Below are 19,832 nucleotides of genomic sequence, written 5' to 3'. Positions count from 1 at the left end.
GAAGCCCAAAAATATACATCTCAATGAATAAACAAACTGGAAAAAAAAGCCCCCCCTGTGGTTATCCCGGGCTTCACATGACAATTCAGAGCGGGGAGGGCGTGGGTCTTAAAGATGAACAAACACTTCCACGTACTAATCAAATAAAACAACCCTGCAAAAAAAGATAAAAAAGTTACAATAATCACATAACGTTATTGTGATCATTCGCGTAACAAAAGTGAACGATGGAATTACTCTTGATAACTAGTTAGCGATAATTTAGTGGTGATGTAAGCCAGGTGGTCACGAGGCGGTGCTATTGACGAGTGTGGTTGTGATGGTGGTAGAGGTGATGACTGGTTGATCGTGGTGATGGTGGTAGTGATGGTGTAGTGGTGACTGGCTCATAGTGTTGGTGGTGATGGTGGTGGTGGTGGGGGTGGTGGTGGTGGTGGTAGTGGTGTTGACTGGCGGGAATATGGGTCACGTCTCGGACAGGATTGGGTCACATCCACCTTTGGTCTCCGCGGTGGTCATACCTGTAATTCCTCCGGACAGGTACAAATGACGGGGAAGGAGCGAAAGCAAGAGTTGGGAAGGAGACGAGGAGGAGGAGGAGGAGGAGGAGGAGGAGGAGGAGGAGGAGGAGGAGGAGGAGGAGGAGGAGGAGGAGGAGGAGGAGGAGGAGGAGGAGGATGGGGATGAGGAGGAGAAAGAGGAGGTGGAGGTGGAGACAGCGAAAAACAGGAGAAAGAAAGAAAAATAAAAAGAAATGAAGAAAGAAGAGTAGAGATCCAGGGAAGAGAGAAATAAAACACAACGGTGAATAAAATGAAAAACATAACAGATCGAAGGAGTGGAAGGAATGCGCGAAAAATATAGAGAGTAAATATTGAAAGGAGTGAAATGGCAAAGGTACGAAGCTCAGGTGACAAACAAAACAGAAAAAAGGTTGGGAGGGGGGGGAGGGCGGTGTACATGGATAGAAGCTGAATCTGGTGGGAGTGGAGTATCGTGGAATTGTGGGAAGGGTTGAAGAGGGGCGGGGGGACGACGAGGAGGAGGAGGAGGAGGAGGAAGAGGGAAGAGGGTTTGAGGAAGTGGAAGCAAGCACCCCGCCAACAAGGAGAAGGTGACTCTGCGTATTAATTAACCCAGGTAAACACAGGAGTCGAGAGGGACGGGCTAACGGGCAGGTGAATAATGCAGGTGTAATCAAGTCTCTCTCTCTCTCTCTCTCTCTCTCTCTCTCTCTCTCTCTGGTTAGTCCCTTCATCTCTTACTCCTGCGACTAGCACGCCCCAATTTTGCAAGTAAAGCTGACGTGGAGACTCCTTCCACCACCTCCACCTCCACCACCACCACCACCACTACTGTCGCCGCCAACACCGTGTCCTCCGTCCCAAACAATAGACTAAACAAAACCGTTAAGAGGAGGCAGCGTCACACATAATGTCCCGCCCCGCAGCACAGCGCACTACTGATATCAACGCCACAAACAACAAAACAACAATACCAAGTGTAATCAGCGTCACTGGCATGCTGTAACCGTAACACTGCGCGAATAAAGCAAAAAAATACGACCAATGTTTGTGACGGAGGTGGTGGTGGTGGTAGTGGTGGTGGTGGTGGTGGCTGTGGCGGTGGTGGCGAGTGGCTGGCGTGTCTGGTATTAACACTGCAGGACCGTCACAATAATAGGGGTTGCGTAACATTCCCTAGGCACGGCGGGAGACAAAGGAGCGTGACGATAAAATAGGACAGACATGAGACTCGTCCATAAATTAATACACACGAGGCAAGGTCGTAAAAGTAGCGCCATCACGGTACACTATAAAGTACGCAATCACGGACTCGGCTACGTACGTCCTGTTTCTCCGGGTACGCAAAGAAAAAAAAAAAGCCCCACTACACCCGGACACGTTAAAAAAATCATTACCGGCTGGATCCAAAATGCGAATTTACCTTTCTGCTTTTTGAACGGGACTACAAAACGAACAGAAAGCGGCCGTGTTCAGTCTTTTTATGGAGGCTCAACACACACACAGCACAAGCGACATGCAGCGTGGGCCAAGAGTTCCCCACGTAACACCGCCACACACTTGCAATGCAGCCGAACAAGAGATGCATGCCACCATCCACATACTATAGACACGGAACCTCGAGGAATACACTCGCCATATTGTTTTTGTCCCTTCCCTCGTTGTTTTCCTAACTTTTCTGGAACTTCTTGCTGCTGGCTTTCTTCTCCTCAGATTTGCTTTGTTGCCTCAGGTCTGTCTCCTTTGTTGTAAGAATTAAACCAGCACTGCAGCACATTTTCGTCGTCCTCTCTCCCTCCTCCCGTCCTTCCACCTTCTTCCACCTTCCGGCGCTCGCCTCAGGTAATGTTTTGCGTCCGGCGAAGCACAACGCAGCCCACCTCCACATATTCCCCAAAGCACAGCGAAAAGAAAAGGTAAATTAAGCCAGCAATCTGCACCTGATTTGCATAAATGGCTTTCTGGGCTGGCATTAAAAGAACAGAATAATCCAAAATTAGACGCCATTCGCTCCAGATTTGAATTACTTAATGGGAAGATGTGCGGAAAGGTTATGGCAAGTTAGCAACCCACATACCTACACACCCATCCCCACACACACACACACACACACACACACACACACACACACACACACACACACACACACACACACACACACACACACGCAAAGAAAAGCAATTCGGACAAATAAACAAGAGCCAAACTTTTGTTACCAGGAGAACAGAAAACGCAGACTTTATGAATGAGGCAATAATGAGGTAAAAGCCGAGAAACAATGATCATTTTCTCTCTCTCTCTCTCTCTCTCTCTCTCTCTCTCTCTCTCTCTCTCTCTCTCTCTCTCTCTCTCTCTCTCTCTCTCTCTCTCTCTCTCTCTCTCTCTCTCTCTCTCTCTCTCTCTCTCTCTCTCTCTCTCTCTCTCTCTCTCTCTCAAAGAAAAAATGGTTCAGGCTCGAAGGAAGGTAGGAAAAAGTGAAAGAAATTTGCGAAAGAGATTTCCCCAGATGAAAGAATCAGAAATATAGAATAGAAAATAGGAGGACTTGAAAAATATAAAGAAAAATGAAGAGAGAGAGAGAGAGAGAGGAGGAAGGAGGAGGGTAGGAGAGGAGGGGATGAAGCTGGGAGGAATGAATAGAGGAAAGAGGAAAGAGACAGGAAAGTGGAAAGGAGCGAGAGTAGGCGGAGGAGAGGAAAAGAACGTAAAGGAATAGGAAACAGCAGAAGATTATGAGACAGAAAAAAGAAGATAAGGTGACAAAAAAGAAGAGAAAGAAAGGATAAAGGGAAGGAAAAAAGGAAGAGAAAGGGAAGGATAAAGGAAAGGAAAAAAGGAACAAAAAAGGGAGGGAGAAATGGATGCAATAATCTAGTTTTAATAGTAAAGTGTTAGGTTAGGTTAGACAAGATTAGATTAAGTTAAGTAAAGTTAGTATAAGAGACGATAAAAAGGAAGAAAAAACAAAGGAAAAATGAACGCAATAATCTCAAGTCTTTATAGTAAAATGTTCGACTCATTTTTACACAAACACAAAAATGTTACAAGACTAATTCACTTATTGACTCGTTTACTGTTTTTCCGGCCATTCTATTTTAGTTTTGGGGCAACTGATAATTTCTGGTCGATCTTGTGGTTCGTGGATTAGTTTGTTATTTATCCCTCTCTCCTGATAGTGGCGTGTGTCGATATGCTAATGCCATAACGTGTTTGTAATCAGTAATCGTGAACTCGCATATTCAACATTTCTCTCATATGCGTTCCGTTATGGCCTGTAAATTAACTAACGAATCTGAATATTGTGTTTGCTCGATTTGCTGTAATTTTAGCACCGGATAATTCGTCCATTTATTTTTAAGCTCTGTAATTAGTATTGAGTAGCTTTTCCTTCGTTTTTTTATTGTATTTCCAGATCCGTTTTTACTACCATGTGATTATTTTTCATTGCGTATCGAGGTGTTTTTTTTTTTATTGCACTATTTTTTAGTATCGAGTCATTCATCTCTTTCATAATTGTTTCGTCGTTTTTCTCTTTATTCAGTGTCAAGGAATTCTGTATCTTTCAGCATCGTTAACGAGTAATTATTTCCTTTAAAGTTTGTTATTTACTTGTTCATATGTAATAATTCTTTCCTTTTCATACTTGCTCATTTTTTTCCTCTACCTGATGTCAAAGAATTCTGTAGCTTTCAGTATCTTTTAACATTCAATAATTCTTCCCTTAAATGCTTTTTTTTTTGTTTTGTTATCAGTTCACAGGTAAGTGGGAACAAACGCCCTCATTTTTTACTGCTCGTGAAGTGACAACTCACCGCCACAATCCTTTGTTTTGGAAACCAGCAACGTTTCCAACCAATAACCTCTGATCACGTGATGATTCCTCCCCCCGAAAACCCCTGACTCCCTCTCCCCCCTCCCTTTCCTCCTCCCATTCACATTCTCTCCTTCCTCCTGCCACCTACACATCCCAAGTCCCTCCCCTTTCTCTCCATTTCTCCTCCATTTCACACATATTCCTTCTCCTTCTATCTTTCCTCCTCTCATTCACAATCTCTCCCTCCTTCTGATACCTATAACACACCCTTACCTCCCAATGTCCCTCCTCCCCTCTCTCCCTTATCTCTCTTCCCTCCTCCTCCCCCTCATTCCCATCTTTCTCCCTTCCACTTTTCAGACCACGGCAGCCTTTTCAGCACCCTCATCACTTCTCCCTCCTCCACACAGCCCATCACCCTTCCCTCCGCCCTCACCTCGCGGCACAGTCCCCTCCCATCATGCCCTGAACCTCCCCGTCCTCTCTTGTGCTTTCTCCTTTTCATACTTTCCCTCCTCCTCCTCCTCCTCCTCCTCCTCCTCCTCCTCCTTCTCTCCCTCTCTCTCTCTCTCTCTTCTTATCACCTCTCAGTCACACCTCTCATGCTGCTTCTCTTCTCATACTTTCTCTCCTCTTCCTCCCTTTATTCTCTCACGCATACTTCTCTTCTCATGTCTCCTCTCCTCATACTTTCTCTCCTCTTCCTTCTCCTATCTTCTCTTACTCATACCTCTTGTAATGTCTCCTCTCCTTCTCATACTCTCTCCATGTCTTCCTCCTCCACTCTTCTCTCACTCATACTTTTCATGTGTTCTCGCACTCTCTCTCCATGTCTCCCTCTCCTTTTCTCCACTCTTCTCTCCTTACTTTGACAAACTGCATTAACCTGAACTTGCTCATTGATCACGTAGAAACACGTCTTGTACCACTTTTTTACATCCTCACTCTCCCTCTCTCCCTTCTTCCCTAAGGTGAGACAGACGAGGCCCTCCATCACCTGTCCGCTGGTCGGGAAGGTAAACATGAACCGCGAAGTCAGTCACGGTATTCATGACTGTCTCTTCCTCTTCCTCTTCTCTATTGCTCCCTCTATCCTTTCTCTCTATCTCCCCCTGTCCCCCTGTCCCTTCACTCTTCCCTCTTGTCTCCTTTCTCTTTCTATCTCTCTCCTTCCCTCCCTCATTTTGTTTCCCTCCTGCCTATATCTCTCTTTCCCTGCTGTTTTTTTTTCTCCTCTTCCTCCTCTTTCTTCCTTCCTTGTTCCTCTTTCCTCTCCTTCCTCCAGTTTCTCTCATTTTTCCCTCTCTCTCTCTCTCTCTCTCTCTCTCTCTCTCTCTCTCTCTCTCTCTCTCTCTCTCTCTCTCTCTCTTGCTTTTATCATCTCTTCCCTATTCCCCTTTTCCTCTCTCCTTATTATCGTTGATTCTCTCTCTCTCTCTCTCTCTCTCTCTCTCTCTCTCTCTCTCTCTCTCTCTCTCTCTCTCTCTCTCTCTCTCTCTCTCTCTCCTTCCTTTATTACCCATTTCTCTATTCCCCCTTCTCTTCTCTCCTTATTACCCTTTGTCCTTTATCTCTCTCTCTCTCCTCTCCTCTCTCCTGTTTCTCTTTTCTCCCCCTCCTTCCTACCTCTTTAACTCTATATTCCTATCTCCCTTAATCACTCTGTATTACCGCCATCTCTCCCTTCCCCTGTTCATTCTTCTTTCCTTCGTCTATTTCTCCCTCCTTCCTACCTGCCTTTCCTCCTACAAACTCTTCTTTCTTTTCTGCAACATGTTCTTGCCTTTCTTTTCTATTCTATTTTTATTCTTTTCTTTTTTTTCTCCCGACACTGCACCTCCTTGACCCTTTCTTCAATTCTTTGTTATTCCTTCCTTCCTTCCTTCCTTCCTGACCGCCTTCCTTCCTTTCTCTAATACCATGTCCTTTTTTCTCTCTCTCTCTCTCTCTCTCTCTCTCTCTCTCTCTCTCTCTCTCTCTCTCTCTCTCTCTCTCTCTCTCTCTCTCTCTCTCTCTCTCTCTCCTCCCGTCTCCTTCCATCCTATCATCCTCCTTTCCTTGCTTCCTTCCTTCCGTTCGTGCGTCAGTTTTCAGTATTTCACGTCTGGAATCTTTTGATAAAGTCTGCGCATTGAGTGTGTGTTTTGTCTTTTTCTTCTCTCGATATCCTCTTGTTCCTTCTTATCGTTGTTGCTTTTCTTTGGTTATTTTTTTCAATTCCCATTCTTCTTTTTTCCCATCATATTACTGTCATCCTCCATAGGCTTTCATTTTGTCTCTTTTTCCTTTTATTCTTTTTATTTCCTTTCCGTGTTTTCCTTTCGTATTTATTCTTTCTACTCGCATCTTTCTCTTCTGCAGTATTCTTGTCGTCTTTCATAGTCTTACTTTCTCCCCTGCTCTCTCTTATTCTCTTCTTTTCCTTCTGGTTATCCCTTCTATTTACATGCATGTCTTCTCTTTTCCCTTCATCCTTATCTTTTCTGTTCATTTTCTTCCCCATCATACTCCCTTTTCGTTTTTTTCTTTTTCTATCACCATTTTTTTCTCGTGTCTTTTGTTTTTGTCATTTTATCCCACCTACGTATCTTCTGCATTTATTCTTATCCTTTCCATTCATATCCTTCTGCCTTCTACAATATCCCTGCTGTCCTGTACACGCTCGTTTTTTTTTGTACTGGTTTCTCTCTTTTCTTCCTTTCCGTGTAGTTATCCCTTCTATTCCATTCATGCTTCTACTCTAGATTCGCGTATTCATTCATTTTCATTCATTGTCAATTTGTATCCTTCTGTTTTCTATGCTACCCTTGTTTTCATATATAATTTCACTATTCCATTGGTTATCTCCTTTTTTTCCCTTTCCTTTCCTTTATCAGTATTGTTTTTATTTATCAATCTGGAATTACTCTTTCATTCATTTATTTGTATTTATCACTATTCTCTTTCCTACAATATCCTTGTCTGCTTCAGTATTGTTTCACTTTTTCTATTTTTTTTCTTTTTTTTCCCTTGTCGTTGTTTTCCCTTTCCATATCGAAGTATTTCCTCTTAATTTCATGCGAGTATTTTACCTTGTTCTTTCCTCTCGAATATCAGTTTTCATATAGTCCCTCTTTTCCTGCTATTTTATTCTTTTTTTCCCTTTTTGTGAGTATCTTTCCTATCCACATTTACTTCTCTTATTTCAAGTGTATCCCTATTCTTCTCTATCCAGTATTAAGCTGTTTTCACTTATTCTCACTTTTCATAATAGTTTTCCCTTTTTCTTCGTTCCCTTTGTGGTTATTCTCCCTATTCAATATTCTTCCTTATGTTTTTCCTTCCAGCATTATTCTATTTTCATTTCGTCTCACTTTTCTATTGGTTTTCCGCTTATTATATTGTTTTCCTTTAACTTCAGGTTTCCTAGTAGTTTCCCTCTTCCTTCTTCCTATCCACACCTCCATTTTCTATGTTCAATTTCATGTGCATCGTTGCCTTTCCCTTTACTGTTTTTATTAAGTCACTTTTCCTGCTGGTTTCCCTCTTATTATATTGTTTTCCTTTAATCTCAGTTTTCCACTTGCCTTTCCCCTTCCCTTCCCTTCTTTCCCTTTGTGGCTGAGCTTCCTATCCACACACGCGTCTTTCCTCTAATAGCCTCTTTTTTGCCTCCTCCCCGGGCCCTTTCACCTCCCACTTCCACACCATAACAGATTGAGGTATCGTGTTTCTTTATGGAAGGTCCGCATCTTTCAATTTTGGGGGTTATTTGATCCACAACATATAGCCGCTGAAGGCAAGATTCTGTGATAACCTTTGGAATTTATTGACCATACACACGCACACGCACACACACAGACAGACTCACACACGCACACACACACACACACATTCTGCCTCGTGTTTATGAGCTGGGAAGGAATCGTACTGACTTTGTAGGCTATTAAATTTCTAGATAATGAATGTGCAAGATGGTGATGATAGCAGTAACCTGTGAAAAGAGTGGTGGGTTGCTCTCTCTCTCTCTCTCTCTCTCTCTCTCTCTCTCTCTCTCTCTCTCTCTCTCTCTCTCTCTCTCTGCAGTGGAGGAGGGAAAATTGCTGTTGTTTCTTAGATCGGTGTCTCATTTTCTTCATTTTCTCTAATAAAGGACAGGGAAGTGCAAGGAAGACACAGTGGAAGTCGCCGAAACACAACAAAAATGCGAATAAAAGAATATATTCTGAAGAAAATCCCACACGCTTTCAAGGTCACGTTATTTTGAACTTTTCCATTTTGACTTTACAACTCGACAGAGAAAATAAAAACAGACAACCAGATGTGACGACCGAGAGCGAGAGAGAGAGAGAGAGAGAGAGAGAGAGAGAGAGAGAGAGAGAGAGAGAGAGAGAGAGAGAGAGAGAGAGAGAAACTGATACGAGACTGGACGAAGTGATTGATTCTCCGTTGGGGTTTTCGAGTAACGCTGAAACGTCCTTCTTTTATCCAGCGACTCTGGTTTCACAAGCAATGCAAAGATGAAGGCTGTGGAAGCGAACTGATGAATAGGAGCGAGGGAAGGAGCCACGGGAAGGAAGAAGGAGGGGAGGACGAAAGGAAGGCGAAAGGGAACGAGAAGGGAGGGAAGGAAGGGAGATGAATGTTGAAACAGGTAAGGAAAAGGGAAAAGAGAGAGAGAGAGAGAGAGAGAGAGAGAGAGAGAGAGAGAGAGAGAGAGAGAGAGAGAGAGAGAGAGAGAGAGAGAGAGAGAGAGAGAGAGAGAGAGAGAGAGAAAGGACGAAGGATAGAAGAATGACGAGAGGAATAACTGAGGGAAGGAGGAAGGCAGATGAAAGTTTAAACACTATAAGGAAAACGGAGAGAAGGAAGAGGGAAGGAAGAGAGGAAGGAGGAGGGGAAGGAAGAGGGGAAGTAACTGGCTGTTCTGTCATGGTGGGGAGATTTCAGTGGGCTTTCGGATGACCTTTGAGGGGCAGAGAATAGAGCGAGCAAGAGAAACAGAGGAGAGGAAGAGGGGAGGGGAGAAAAAGATGGAGGAGGAGGAAAGGCGAATGGGAGGCAGGGAAAAGTAAAGGGAGATGTGATTGGTTTGTTTATGAAGGCTGACGACGTTACAGCGAGGAAAACACGACACTGGGCTAAGAATGAGAGAGAGAGAGAGAGAGAGAGAGAGAGAGAGAGAGAGAGAGAGAGAGAGAGAGAGAGAGAGAGAGAGAGAGAGAGAGAGAGAGAGAGAGAGAGAGAGAGAGAGAGAATGAACTTTAAATCAAAAAGGTTACTAAACAATCAAGAAAAGTTCAACGACAAAGAGTAAAACACAATATCATTAAGGAAAGGACACATTGAAAAATTTATAAGAAGCGATGCATGTATACAAAAATCTCGCTAGAACAGGGATAATACAGGAATCCAATTAAATTTATAAAGGCAAGAACGAGCATTACGAGGCTTCCAGGAGCATATTCTGTCCCTTATCAGAAAGAGCACAGTGTAATGGGGTCCCGGTTGGAATAAGATAATAATTACGGTAAATGTTGTTAGTGTTTGCCCTCATAATATTATATAAAGACTGTATTAACTTTCTCAATGTTGTATGCTCCTCCTTGTCCTAAATAATGAACTGGTGTACGAGTTTAATTTTGATAGATCCTGATATTAAAGACTTATCGAAAACCTGAAACATTTTTACGTGGTTTTGTTTTCAATATTTAAATTCGTCGAGTTAACCGGATGAAGAAGAAGAAAAGTCAAACGGTCATTATTTAGCAGAGTTAAAAAAGAACTAGTTTTGCGATGATTTTCATCTGTTGTATTTCGAGTTTATTTTTCGATTTATCTTTACAGCCGTCACCTTATTCGAAATTCGTAAAAAACAGAGGATACACGTTCTGGAAAACACAACCCGGCAATACAAAATAAAAAAGGAACACTTGCTTTGATTAAAAAAAAAATAAAATAAAAATAAAAAAGTCTCAAAATAAATCCAAGAAACACGGCCAAGTCACAACAGAAAAACAAATAAAGAATGAATGAAAGAAAAAACACAATATACTCTTATACACGAAATATCTTGTCGAGTCCAAAAAACACAAACACACACACACACACACACACACAGGGCCCCACTCTCCCTCTTCTCTTAAAAAAAAAAAAAAAAGAAGAAGGAAAAAGCAAGCCAAAAACATGCAGTCAATCCCGAGTTACTCAAAACCAAGCCCTGTGTTGCCGGACCACGCTTGGAGGCACTTACAGGGCTGGAGCGAGTGAGGTGGTCTCTCCTCTCGTTCCAGGCACTGACAGCGTCCCACTAGCCCTGCAGCACCCGCCAAGAGCGTCACTTACACCAGGCAAAACGTCACAATAGAGGCACGGACTTAATGGGGAAGGGAGAGGGAGGAAAGCTGCCACCCTCGCCTGCTCATCAGCCCTCTCGTTACCGCAAGGGGAAGGGAAAAGGAATGGGATGGGAGAGAGGAAAGAGGAAAGGGGGAACGTGTATGAAAAGGAACGCTGCAAACAGGAATGGGTGGCCGGACAAGAGCACGGGAAATGGGAGTGGAAAATGGGGAGTATGAAAAGGAGAGAAAATAAATGATTCCTGGAAACATGGGGGATGGAAACGCTTGAAATGGAGAAGACAAAAATGGAGGGAAAATTGGATGAATGGATGAGTGGGGAGAAAAAGAGAATGCAAAATACGAGTTAAAAATGTGAAAAATGAAAAAGGAAAGGAGTAAACTGGTGGGATTTTGTAGGAGAACAGGTAGCAAAGTAAGATTAAAGAAAAATGTAAAAAAAAAAAAAAAAATCGAAAATACGAGAGGGAAAAATGGGGCGTATAGTGGAGATAAGACAAGGCTAAAAATAAAGGAGGAGAGGCGAGAAGACAAAAGTCAATACCGAGGATAACATTTCCAGGACAAACAACGCCACCGTCATAAGAAAGGAAAACATTGAGAGGGAGAGAAAAATGGCCTGAAGAAGAGGACTGAGAGGATGGGCGATGCGGGAATCTAAAAATACACACACACACACACACACACACACACACACACACACACACACACACACACACACACGTGCGCGCGTTTGAGTTTGAGTTTGCCAAAAAAAATTGAGCTGAACCAAACTCACTTTTTTGTTATTGTTGTTGTCATTGGCGAGAGCGAGAGAGCGAGAGCGAGAGAGAGAGAGAGAGAGAGAGAGAGAGAGAGAGAGAGAGAGAGAGAGAGAGAGAGAGAGAGAAATGGATGCTAATAATCACCAGACAAACAGGAAGGAGAATAAATCAAGAAAAGACGAACAGGAGGAGAAAAAGAAAAGAGAAGGTGAGGAAGACAACAAGGACGAGGAGGAAGAGAACAAAGAGAATAAAAAAAGGTGAGGGGGAGAAAGAAGAGGAGGAGGAGGAAAGAAAAACGAAAAAAATAAGAACTTCAGTTACATGATCTGACAAAAACCCTCCTCCTCCTCCTCCTCCTCCTCCTCCTCCTCCTCCTCCTCCTCCTCCTCCTCCTCCTCCTCCTCCTCCTCTTCTTCCTCCTCGTGTTCAATTACTTCAGGATACTCAAGTCAGAGGCCAAGTAGCAGGTGAGACGAATCTTCCAACTCAAATGATTCCAGGAAACAAGATTGAAACAAAATGGAGTGTGTGTGTGTGTGTGTGTGTGTGTGTGTGTGTGTGTGTGTGTGTGTGTGTGTGTGTGTGTGTGTGTGTGTGTGTGTGTGTTTTCAATTCACCACTTTCTTTTTCCATTTCGTTCTTAGTCCATATATCTCCCAATTTTTATGTCCCTCATCTCTCTCTCTCTCTCTCTCTCTCTCTCTCTCTCTCTCTCTCTCTCTCTCTCTCTCTCTCTCTCTCTCTCGGTCTACAAACACACAATCGTTTCTTGGGAAATAAAACACGAAGGTCTTACCTCAGCCATTAAGTGATTTGCATATAAAAACACGAACTATGTTTTTTGCCCACGCTCTATTTTTACCAGAGAGAGAGAGAGAGAGAGAGAGAGAGAGAGAGAGAGAGAGAGAGAGAGAGAGAGAGAGAGAGAGAGAGAGAGAGAGAGAGAGAGAGAGAGAGAGAGAGAGAGAATCACACACACACCTCCAGACACCACATAAACGAAAAAAAAAATGAAAAACAAAAAAAGCACACAAGAAATTTGAACGCATTCTTGACTAGCACAAGAAAAAAAGGAATATTAATGCAAGATGAAGACGGAAAACAGTGCAGTAATACAAGACTTACAAGGAAGAGAGTGGTAAGGAAGAGTGGAATGAAGAGTGGAGGGAGGGACGGAGCAGGGATGGGGGGTTTAGGTGTTGAGAATGGATGGCAAATGAAGAAAAATGGAAAAGTGGAAGGTTATTAGAAGGGAGGGTATATTTTTGCAGAAGAGGAAGGAGGAAGGAAGGGAACACTGAAAATGGAAATGGAATGTGAGATGGATTGGCCAGGAGGAAATTGATTACGTGAGAGAGAGAGAGAGAGAGAGAGAGAGAGAGAGAGAGAGAGAGAGAGAGAGAGAGAGAGAGAGAGAGAGAGAGAGAGAGAGAGAGAGAGAGAGAGAGATTCACACACCGCCAGACATCGACAGCAAGACAAACAGAAAATTACTGAAACAAAAAAAAAAAAAAAAAATCGCAGACAGAGAGAGATAGATAAGCAGATAAACAGACAGGCAGGCAGGCAGGCAGGCAGGCAGGCAGGCAGGCAGGCAGGCAGGCAGGCAGGCAGACAGACAGACAGACAGACAGACAGACAGACAGACAGATGAAGAGGCAGACAGACAAAATAATGAAGAGCAGAGACCGAATAAGTAATAATTGACAGAAAAAGAGAAAGAAAACTGAGAGGAAAATGAATAATCTCAAGCAAATTTAAGGCATGAAAAAAAAAAACGGAAGAAAAATTACGAAGGGAGGCTGGAAAGAAAACTTAATCAGATCAGTTATTTTCCCATCACGCAAAAACAAAAGGTCGGGGGGGGGGGGGTGAAAGGTGCAGATATGCGGGCCTTTATGTGGAAATTAATTGTATATTGGAAGGTACACTTGTATACACCCTAATAAGCAATAACTGAGTCATAACGCAAAAATTATGTGAAGGAAAAGCAATAAGCCATCAACAATGTTCACTCTAATTTTCTGGATTTAATTATTCTCAGCTTCCAATATTCAATAATTACACGACGCTTCTCTTTTTTGTCCTCATCTCGCACGACTCTCATTCCACAAACAAATATGGGAGCAACACACTTCTTCAGCAGATGTTTACTTATTTCATTCTTTCAGGAAACTAACTAACTCTCATTCCTCGAACAAGTGTGACAGGAAGTATTATGGCAACACACTTCTTCCCGACCATTTTTTGATATTTAATTCTTTCAGGAAACTCTCATTCATTCCCTAAGCAAATATAACATCGCACTTTTTCGGCATATTTTTGTGTATTTAATTCTTTCGAGAAACTTTAACTCTCCCACTCTCTTTCCCTAGACAAATATGATAACACGCTTCCTCAGCAGACCTTCATATATTTCTTTCTTTCTGGGAACTCAAACTCTTAACTCTTATTCCCCGAACAAACATGACAACACATTTCTTCAGCGGATTTTTATATATTCAGTTCTTTCAGGAATCCTATAACTTCCCCACGAAAATATATTAAGTTTTCTATCTACTGTTACGCATAAAAGGAAGCTTAATTTGACTTTTCTTTGCCGTACATGTAATTCCTCAAACACGATTACGTAGGTCTTATTATTTGGTATATTTCCACATACTTTTCTTTATGGAGCTCAATCTTCTCATTATAACAAGTTTTCTCTTTATTGTAATTTTTACGTGAACATTTTATCATCATTCCTCTCTCTCCTAACCATTATCCTCCAAACAGACGCAATTATGTGACATTTTTTCATAGATTTCTTCGTATACATATTTAATTATTACAAAAAACACTCCTCCTCCCAGGTAAACGTTATCCATATATCAAGAAACAAATTAATTTCTTTCAGCAGCAACTGTAATTCCTCATACAAACAAGCTACACTTCTCGGCATATCTCCACATACTCTGTTATTTCAGGAAACTATCTCCTCTAAGCATACAACAAATTATCTACCAACTGTTTTTCATGAAAGAGCATCTTGTTTTCTTTCGGTTTCCTCTTAAATACGTTCCTATCTTTTTATCCATTTTTCTCTGGGCGGACAAGATGCTTCGCCGAATCGCAAGGGAAGATACAAGGCAAGGCTGTGGTATTGCATCCCCTCCCCCTTGTGGCCTCGACCTCAGCGCTGCCTCTCCTTCATCTCAGGCCAGATGTTAGCTTTCTCATAGCACTCTTTTTTTTTTTTTTTACTCCAGTTCCTCCTCCTCTTTTTTTCCCCTACAACTTTTCCAACTTCCTCTTCATTTTTCTCCTTTCGTTCTCTTCCAGTTTTTACTCAACCTTATCACAGACCTCTTCATCTTTCTTCCTTCTCTTTCCTCTCTTCTCTTTGTATGTTCTCTTCCATTCATCATCGCTCTTCATCTTTTTTCTTTCTCCTCTGCCTTCCTTGTTTTGTTCTCTTTCCCTCTTTATTAAGCCTCATCATCATCACTTCATCTCTTTCTCCTCTCTGCCTTTCCTCTACTTTCCTCATTTCACTCTCTTTCCCTCTTTACTCAGCCTCATCATCGCCCTCCTCCTATGTCCTCTCTTTCTCTCTTCCCTTCCTCTTTCCATTCTCCTCCACTCTTTACCGTGCCTCATCATCGACCTTCTCTTAAGGGGAGCGTCCGGTCTGGAGACGAAAAAAAATGAAAAATAATGACTTTTTGTGAAAAAAATATATGTGGTAGGTATACTTGTTGGCAGCAATCTCGTAAAGATTTAAGGGGAAATGCCCCATAGTTTCCCTTTAAATGGCATTTAAATGTCACGCAATCAACCACGTGCGTTTGTTTACATCAGCAGAGTAAGTTTTTCTTACCCAATACTACGAAAAAACGCTAAAATCTGAACTTTTTTTTGCTTGGATACGATATGGCAACACTCAAGGCGAGTGTGTGTGTGTGTGATACTAGCTCCCAGCAAGGATCCTGCCTCCTCAGTGCTCACGTAGCTCTTGTCACGGGAGGTTGTTGCTCAGTCTCTCGCGACTTCTCCCACTCTCACAGCTACTAAGCGCGTTATTTCGCCACTACAAACTACAATCTACCTCCTGCCAACCATGCCACGGTTGTCTAAGAGAAAGCAGCAGAGCAGGGATGCCTGGGGCGTGAAGTTGGATACAGAAAGGGGAAAAATACCTCGCCTGGAGCCGCCAGTCGAGCCGCCAGTCACAGCAAGATGTGGTCACAGCAAGATGTGGTCACGGGCAAGCAAAACAAAGTTTTCTGGCTTGAAAAGACTCTCATTTGTTGCACAGTCAGCAATACTGGACCATAATTATGGTTACAGGAAAGCCTGTTTGCTGCCAGCATTGAATATCAATACGAAGGCGCTAAGAAGATCTCTCACAACAGAAGATGAAGAAAGAAAGAGGCACCACGAAGTCCAGATGAAGCCGAAAAGAAAGCAGAAAGAGAAAGCATCAGCAGAGTACGAACCTGGTGGCTTCTAAAAAACCTGGCAACAAAGAGAAGTGTGGGCAACTTTGACACCCCTTGCTTGACAAGATAATACATTGCCTTTTCGAAGGCAATGGGGGACCAGGAGCCTGATATACTTAGAAATACATCTGATTGTATCAATAGATTGATTATGATAAAAAAGAACTCATAATAAACCTGAAAAAGCTTCCTAGTGTATTATAACTGGATCGTAATCGATCAATAAACTTTATCGGCCCGTATCTCAAAACATAAGTTATCCCCCTTTAAAAGTTTTCACAGGAGTTAGTTTTAGCTTGATTTCAATGAAACAAAAACTAAAACACAGAAGAATACTTCTTCTTCAAAGTTACGTAGGCGTTTTTTTTATATAGGTCTCATGTAATTTTGTATTAATATTTTTTTGGTAAAAAAAAGGCGAAAGAAAGACAGATAAAGAAAAAATCATAAAACAAAACCAAAAGCCAAAATGAAAAATCTGCCTACGTAACTTTGTTAGGTATCATAACATCTCTAAGCCACAGAAAAATAAAGGTTGTGGGCCAATTAATAACGACGGTGAAAAGTTTTAAAATTTTCCTTGAAATTGGAATTGGGGGGGTGGGGATGAGGGGGGTGGGGGCAAGAAAGGGGATCAATGTCTAATATTGATATACATGTTGCCAATACTTCACAACATAAAAATCAGAGCGATTCATGCTTATTTAGCAGAGATACAGAAACACCCATCCAAACCGGACTCTCCCCTTAATTCTCCTTCCATTCTCTTTCCTCTTCCGCTCCTCTCACCTTTCCTCCTCCTCTTCAGGCAAAATAAGCGCTTTGCACCCTGTTTATCTCCTCTTGTCAGGCTTTATCACCCAAGCTTTATAACAGATCTTCCTTGCCTTCCTTTGCAATGTATCTGCCTCGCACAGTCTTCGCGCCTCGTCTGGCAAAGCGAAAATATAAGTCACTCCTTGTCTTCTGCCGAGGTAATGGATGATTCAGGTAATCCATCCAATTAACCAACAACTCTGCAGAAGTGAATTACGTGCACTTATCAGGGCAGTCATCTCGTGTTTCGGTGTTTTATAAGTAGCGGTAATTTGTCGCCTCCTGACGTTGTTTACGAGTGTTTGTTTCAATATGTTTTTTTATATAAATAAGTTTGCCACGCTCACATGGGCAAACTTTCCTGTCCTTGCCGTATTTTCTTTAGTATCTTTGTTCCTGAAGACTTGAGCATCATAATGAAACAACAGATTCTGAGGGGTAACTTTCGTAACATGGTCTAAACTTCGTAACTTTATGAGAGAGAGAGAGAGAGAGAGAGAGAGAGAGAGAGAGAGAGAGAGAGAGAGAGAGAGAGAGAGAGAGAGAGAGAGAGAGAGAGAGAGAGAGAGAGAACATGGCTGCAATACCGCTGTACTCTGTTTTTAATTTTTTTTTCCATTGCTAGCTGTATTACGAGTGACATTTAACCCTCACGGACATACTCGTGCATTTTCTTCATTGACCATACCGCTTAAAATATTCCAAGTGCACGCGTGATCACAAGTCTGATAACCTGCTACACTTCTGCTTTTTTTTTATTTTTTATTTGCCCTTAATCTAAAGCTCTCATACCCAATAACACTAAATAAAACCTGACAAAAGATGAATTCTCAATTAATAAGAGGACTTACGATAGAGGGAAATGGTTAACACAGTGGAAGTGATGCTGTGTGTTACTGGACTACTAAATCATGGTTGTACTTCGTCTCAGTGTTTCCACCAATACTTACTCCCTGGTCTCCTACAGAAGGGCGTGAGAGAGGAGTTAAGTAGTCTGAGTCTCGCTTTCTGGAAATATTTGATTATCACAAAAAGGCGAAAAGAACCAGAGCATAAATGAGGAGCGTATTGACCTGAGTCTCACTAACATTTTGTAAATAAGTATCAAAATAAAGACTTGAAAAAAAATCTTAACCATTATGGTCCACCTCGTTTATAAAGAGAATGTAATATGCAACTTATACGTTAAATAATGGCAATAAATATCAATTCCAGTCAAATCAAACCTAAAGCAAGACTATGATTACACTCCAAACGTCCACAACAAATTTTTACTGATTGACTGGACAGGATCAATGGCATATCTAAAGCAGACTTAACATAATACAATTTTGTATGAAGGAGGTGAACTAATGTAAGAGAACTATACCTGTTTGTTTTGCTGTTAAAGATTTATGACCTCGAATTTCGAAATCCAGGATCTGCCGTGTGAAAGTTTCGTAACCTGCCTTGTTTGCCTCAACTGGCCTTTGTAGTCTCTATTTTCTCATGTTCTGATACAAACGTACCCGGTAACAAGCCAGAATAGAAGAGGTGAAAGCTTCGTACCGTAATTTAATATACATAGACTTCGAGGTATCGCCAGTTATAGCTTTCCCTGGGCTTCCTCCTCACTAAGTGCTTCTCTATTTCTTTCCTGCCACGTTTCCTGATAACCTGATCGCTCCTACATCACTACAAGCCCTCTTCACCCATACCTCACCTCTCTACAACGCTCCCTCACGTCCTGCCTCACAAAAAAAGCCTCATTCCTGTCTCACCTTCCAGTCTCATCATCAAAGACTTCTTATGTAACCTCGCCAGTAAGCCTGTCTCATTCCTGCCTCACTTCCCAATACCAGTCTTTCTCAGCCAGCCTCACTTCCTACATCACCGTTACTCTCCGGCATATAAGCGACACACAATCACTACTAAATCCTCCGCTTAAATAGAACGTTTGATGATGTTTGTTGATTTGCTTTGACTTTTGAAAGGGACACTGAATCACCAGGTGTGCTTCCCTCTAGTGCTTGTCTCTCTTTCTATTACACCTGTGGGCCCGTGTACACTGCTGACACCTTCTTTAATCAACAGCCTCTCCCCTGAGTAAGGACAGGTAACAGGGGAAACAACGGTCATGTTCTCTTGGGAATACAATCACGCAACGCTTTGTTCTGTCTTTGGTCTCTCTCGTCATTCTTCTTATACTTTCCTTTATCCCCCTGCCTGTTTTCTGTTTGTGTTTTTACTTGATTTCAATTTACTATATGCCAATCTGTTAGAGCGATACAAGAATCTCTCTCTCTCTCTCTCTCTCTCTCTCTCTCTCTCTCTCTCTCTCTCTCTCTCTCTCTCTCTCTCTCTCTCTCTCTCTCTCTCTCTCATTAGTCACAAAGCACGGCCCCGTCCTAAAACACACGTGCACAGCATAATACACCTGCTTAACGTAATCTCCGATCATCTGGCCATAATTACCTCAAATTACGTCAACCCTTCGCGTTATCTTTTTACTCTCTCTCTCTCTCTCTCTCTCTCTCTCTCTCTCTCTCTCTCTCTCTCTCTCTCTCTCTCTCTCTCTCTCTCTCTCTCTCTCTCTCTCTCTCTCTCTCTCTCTCCACGTGCAACATTCCCGAAAAATTTAATTGTTGTTCACAAATATGTACGTGGAATACTCTACTTGACAAATCTGTGAAAATGGAATTCAAACCGCAGCTGCAGGATTATAATAGCAACGTCAGTGAAGTTTAATAGTATCCATATTTTCCTCTATACACACGCTGTTTCCAATGACTGTTAAACAATTAAAACCAAATACTCAATGTAGGTTGCGAATTGTTTTTTTTTTGTTTTTGAATACTTGCATTAGAAAGGCTTCTATATTTGTGAAATTCATTGGAACTATGGTATACCTCTCTCTCTCTCTCTCTCTCTCTCTCTCTCTCTCTCTCTCTCTCTCTCTCTCTCTCTCTCTCTCTCTCTCTCTCTCGAACAATGGATGGATGGACTGGCTTACGACCTGACGGGAGCTGCCAAGGGGGGAGGGAGGGTAATGGAGACGGAGGGAAAGAGAGGCAGGCAGAATGAATTAATATAAGAGTGAGAGAGAGAGATGG

The 19,832-nt window shown here is 42.2% G+C and overlaps 2 protein-coding genes across 10 annotated transcripts in view; one reads left to right on the top strand and one right to left on the bottom strand.

Annotated features, from left to right (window-relative positions):
* LOC135115866 (uncharacterized) overlaps window positions 1-19,832 on the bottom strand; it is a 204,369-nt gene that overhangs the window by 135,426 nt on the left and 49,111 nt on the right. The window lies entirely within an intron of this gene.
* Window positions 1-19,832, top strand: part of LOC135115868 (carbonic anhydrase-related protein 10-like) — a 75,288-nt gene that overhangs the window by 29,214 nt on the left and 26,242 nt on the right. The window lies entirely within an intron of this gene.

The sequence above is a fragment of the Scylla paramamosain genome, chromosome 30 (genome assembly GCF_035594125.1).
Source record: "Scylla paramamosain isolate STU-SP2022 chromosome 30, ASM3559412v1, whole genome shotgun sequence".
In the NCBI taxonomy this organism is placed as follows: domain Eukaryota; kingdom Metazoa; phylum Arthropoda; class Malacostraca; order Decapoda; family Portunidae; genus Scylla; species Scylla paramamosain.
This window is presented reverse-complemented; position numbering and strand designations above follow the sequence as displayed.